This window comes from Dipteris shenzhenensis, unplaced genomic scaffold (genome assembly GCF_047967505.1).
Source record: "Dipteris shenzhenensis isolate YYH24624 ecotype China unplaced genomic scaffold, Dip_SZ_1.0 scaf0071, whole genome shotgun sequence".
NCBI classification, from domain to species: Eukaryota; Viridiplantae; Streptophyta; class Polypodiopsida; order Gleicheniales; family Dipteridaceae; genus Dipteris; species Dipteris shenzhenensis.
In genome coordinates this window covers 44,900-49,962 of record NW_028239378.1, presented here as the reverse complement: position 1 = coordinate 49,962, position 5,063 = coordinate 44,900, and the positions used below count along the sequence as shown (strand labels likewise).

At 47.3% G+C, this 5,063-nt stretch overlaps 1 non-coding gene across 1 annotated transcript; it reads left to right on the top strand.

The window, feature by feature from the left end:
- Positions 1 to 4,989: 4,989 nt before the first annotated feature.
- Positions 4,990 to 5,063, top strand: TRNAR-UCG (transfer RNA arginine (anticodon UCG)). Its single transcript has one exon. It is a non-coding gene; the product is annotated as a tRNA-Arg (tRNA).

Below are 5,063 nucleotides of genomic sequence, written 5' to 3'. Positions count from 1 at the left end.
CTTATTGAATATCTTTACCTCGGGGTGGGGGTCCGCCCCCTTATCCCTCGCCCGCTGCAATGGCACTCCATACAAGACCTTTTCTGTAGTAAGATAATCAAAAGGGAAAAGTTGGTCAGTTTGCTTCTACACGGAAAAAACCTCGAGCTAATAAATAAAGACTTATTCATGAGTACTCCTTTACTAAAGAGATCGAAACTTCTATTTTTTCGGGGTCTGAGAGGAAAGGGTGGAATAAGGGAGAGAATAGGCAACCGTTCGAAAGCCGCGGTCAAAATCATGCGCGTGGCCAATCGTGGTTGCGGCGGCGTCGCCGTATGGCGATTGGCTGCGATGGTTACCTCCTGGAGGAGGGCTTGATGCCAAGGCTCGGACGAAGAGAAAGACCAAAAGGATAAGGGGAAAAGGCCGATGGAAGAGGAGGTGGGGGAATGCTCTCGGAAGCAGCAGAGGCCGGGGAAGCGCCCGGAGGAGGAAACGGAGAAAGAGGCAGGGGGCAGCGGGAAAGCGGAATCCCCGAATCCAACCTCCGCAGAGGAACTATTCCATGCTTTACGAGAGGAGCGAAGTTGGAAACGCTGGAAAGGCTTAGCCGGAGGGGGGCAATGAGCAGTCGTTGAAAGACCTCTGTTCCTATTTGCGTTGGGAAATTATTCCGAGTGGGCAGCCGAAACCGCATTAACTGCCGAGGATCCAACTGCTCATCCCAACGAGTGGGCCTTCGGGCCCATAGGAGAGCTTTTCTGCCATCCGCCAAGATCTGGATTTTCTCGGGGAAGGCCAAGAAGGCCTGGAAACTCTAATTTCCAGCCGGTCCTAAGCTCATATGACCAATTACTGGGCTTCCGTGGGCGCCTAGAAGATCCTGGATCAGGTCCGATGGAAACGGGGGAGCCCTCGCCTTCCAGCCTCCCGCCCGGAACCGCTTGCAAAAAATTCATTCTTTCTTCCAAGAAGGCAAGTGTCCCTTGCTTGATCGCGCTTCGTTTTCCACGCCCTTCCAACCCTCTGAATGAGAAGAAAAATTCGCAAGGGCGCACTGATAGCGGAGCTACTAGAAAGCTTTTAGAAGGGGTTCGAATCCCTTCAGTGCGTTGCACGTAACCCCGGAATTCGGCGAGATGGATTCCCCCGGAATTGAGTATTATAGAAGAGATAAGGATTAGCTAGGCTTTGCAGGAAACAGGAAGCGGTTCCCCGGCCTCCATCTCGAGTGTTTTATCGCATCGCTAGTTGAACCGCTGAAGAACCCAACCTAGAGCTTTTCCCGCTTTTCCCTCTGCAGAAGCTTCGGTCACCGGCAAGCGGCAGAAGCACCCACCTAAAGCTTCCCCAATTGGGAATCGCACTCACCGGAATCGCAGGAACCGGCAAGCAAGCTTTTATCCCGGAAAAGGATTAGCTAGGAGGCCCGCGTGCCCGCCGGATCTCTATCTCTATCTCTATCATCTCTATCTCTATCTTTTCCATCTCTATCTTTTCCATCTCTATCTCTATCTGTGGTTGGTTGCCGCTTTTCTATAGCCTGTTCTTTGACTGGAGGCCTTCCATCGAAAAGCCATGCTTCCATTTCCCTTGTCTTAAAGGCTCGTCTACGTTCAGCTTCACGTTCAGACTCCCTCCGTGTAGTTTCAATTATCTCTTTCTTTATACGGATTTGATCTCTATGCCTTGTAGCTTCGATTAACCATTCATCGGCAGAAGGTTCAGGCTCTGTGGTTTGGCTTGATTGCTCGCAGCGGTTTCCCGGAAAAGGCGAATTCACAGAAGTATGCGGCGGTGAAGAGGCGAAATCTTCCTTCGTACCTGTAGTTCCCTCTTTTGAAGGCGTACTGGTAGAAGCAAGCGTACCTGTAGTTGTACCTGTAGTTGTACCTGTAGTAAAGGCTTCTTTTAGTGAGTTAATCTCCAACTTAAGAGCGTTTATCTCTTGTTGATGGATCAACTTAAGATCGTTGATCTCTTGTTGATGGATCAACTTAAGATCGTTGATCTCTTTCTGAAAAGCCCACTTAATTTCCCGAACAGCGCCTTCCATCCGATGAAGGGTACTTGGACTGTGCGAAGGAACAGCGCCTTCCATCCGATGAAGGGTACTTGGACTGTGCTCCCATCCCTGGTATTTGTCAAATTCGATGCTAATAACATTGGGTTGTATTACTGGTGCTTTGATGGCTATTTACCTATATAGGAGAGGATATGATGATGGTGGTACTAATAGTGGCGGGCTTGGTGCTATACCCAAGGTAAAGGAGGGGCTTTCCATGATAGCTAGGGTTGTGTTCAATGAGGAGCCTGTATTAGATGATATTGAGAATATTGATGCAGAGAGCCAGCCTACCACGGATAATGCTGAGAATATTGATGCAGAGAGCCAGCCTACCACGGATAATGCTGAGACCCCACCCGGGGTGCGCTTATTAAAGAAGCGTTTCCCCTCAAATCCCAGTCAATTTACTAGCAGTAGCAATAGCGTGAATGATGTCGTGGTTAATGATGGGAATACAGGTTGTAGTGACTTTAGACAATTCGACGTTACGGAGGATTTATCAGATTCAGACAGTGAATATTCAACAGCACAGAGCATGCCTTTCTTAGAGGATATTCCGGAGGGGGAAGAGATTAGTGAAACCTCGACTAACACTACTGATAAACCTGTGGAGACTATTGAAACCTCGACTAACACTACTGATAATCTTGTGGATACTAGTGAGGCCTCGACTAGCACTGATAATTCTGTTTATGTTGAAGTCGGGACTAACACGGATAACCCTCGTGTGTTCCGTAGGCCTCGATCTGTAGATCCCAGTAAATTCTTTAGCAGTAGTGTTCACGATGGGGATAGCAATAGATGATGATGCGAAACCATGAAGAATAGATTCGATTTTCTACTAGTATGGATAAGGGCTCCACCAATATACGGGTCCCACGGAAGCACTGAAGGCTAAATTGGAGCTACCGCTACCAGTAGGGGTTCGAATCCCGCACTACACGGAATGTTGCGAGATGGAACGATATAGCATAGCTCTGGATTCCCACAGAATTGAGTATAATAGAAGGATTAGCTAGGCTTTGCAGGAAACAGGAAGAAACAGGAGTAATTAAGCCTCCATCTAGAGTGTTTTATCGCATCGCCCCAACCTAGAGCTCTAAGAAGCCGAAGGAACCGGCAAGCAGGAAATGAAGCAGGAAACTGATACCGAACAGGAAACTGAAGCAAAGCACTCACCTTTTGCCGAAGTGAGAGGGGAATAAGACGGGGAGGCACTGATAAGGACAAGCACACTTCCTCCCGGCCTGGCCTGGTTTTAACCCGGAGAGAATGCGATAGCATTAAAGGGGGAACTTAGTTTCCGTTTAGGCATGCGTCCTTGGATTGCTGGCAGCATTCCGGGGAAGCGATCACGAATAAGATGATGGGATTTAGCAGAACAGAAAGAATATGGGAAGTGAAATAGCTGGTCGGGGGAGCAGAAGCTTGCTTCTTGCCCCCTTCAGCCCTGCCGAGGAGGCCCTCATCGTCACGCTCGATCTCTATGCTTTTCCGCTTCGATTAGCTAAAAGCTAGGCTTTGCAGGCAGGAAGAAACAGGAAGCCCTCTGCTTTTCCCTTGCTTTTCCCGGCGGTTTCCGCTTGGCAATGTAAGAAGCTAGCTTGCCTTGCTTGCTCCACCCACCACACTTTCACTGCCATCAAGAAATTTAGGTTATAGAACTACTCCGACTCCCTTCGCTATTTTGCGTGTGTTATGGGAGTTACGCAGTGGATAACAGAGAATTTTCCATGTTGCACCAAGTTAAGTTACTTACGGAAGTATGCATACACTCTAGTAACACTTCGGGTCGGGGTAAACACTCATCCGAACGTTTTCATTCTGGACAAACTGCCATGAATATAAAAAAAAGAATCTAAGAAAAAGAACCCCACTTTATAGATGGATCATAACAGAACTATAACCACTGTTAAATAACTGGAAGCTTTTTATAGTAGTATTAGCAGGGAATTGTGTCTCCGGGTCCAAACACTTGACACGATTTCCCAGGCCTTAAACCAGCAAGGTTTTCTTCAAGACCAACAACGCAATCAGCTTATAGCATTGTGTTCTTTTCTTCAGTATGATACTCTGCCTCAAGTGACCGGCGTACTTAACGACTCGTGCCGACATGGCTTCGATCAAGTGCTAAGCACCGCATTGCCCAAAAGTATCCAACTCTATTTAGCTGATATCCTGTCAGCGCGCTATCTCCTGGACATGTTTCAGCCCACAACAGCCACGCCTGCTGAAACCAGACAATTCTTGAATTCATTACTTCCTAATTTAAGACAAGTCTCTCTAGTTTTGAACTTTTTTATCATCGATCTGCAATCCGACACGGATTCGGGATCCGACACCGATCCGGGGGGAGGCAATGATTTGGGGTCAGGCCCTGGAGGCGGGGAATCCTCTTCCTCAACTCTACAAATTCACTCTCTTGCGGAGCCGTTCGATAGTATGGAAACGGTTCTGGAGCTGGGTCTTGGAGATTTCTATTTCTGCGCACTCAGGATATTTGTTTTTCTCTTTTTTCTATTGGTAAGGGTGTTTGTGACAAAGTATAGGCCTTTACGGTAGCGGTTGATAGGCGGGAACGAATGGCTATGACTGAAGACTACTTCGTAGAAACTCTGCCTAGGGCACCTCCATATTATATTGGGTTCGTCTGCATTAAACTTTTGAATAGGTTTTTACCTCTCGGAATTGGGTTAATTACGTTTATTAGAAGTGGACAATTGAGTAGTTGTACTAGTTAAGACTCATCTATGTATGATTATAACTCCGGCTGATGCATCTTATAGTTGAGCTGTACTTTTCCTAGGTGTTAAATGTGACGCTGTACTTAGTTGTTTAAATTAGACTTAACTATAGATGGTGATAGCATGGACAATTTTCTCAAATCAAGTCGACTTGGAGGAAACTGGAGGTAAAACAAAACAGAAGTTTACCTCCCCGCACCGATAGCTCAATCGGATAGAGTGCCTGGCTTCGAACCAGGTGGTTAGAGGTTCAAATCCTCTTCGGCGCG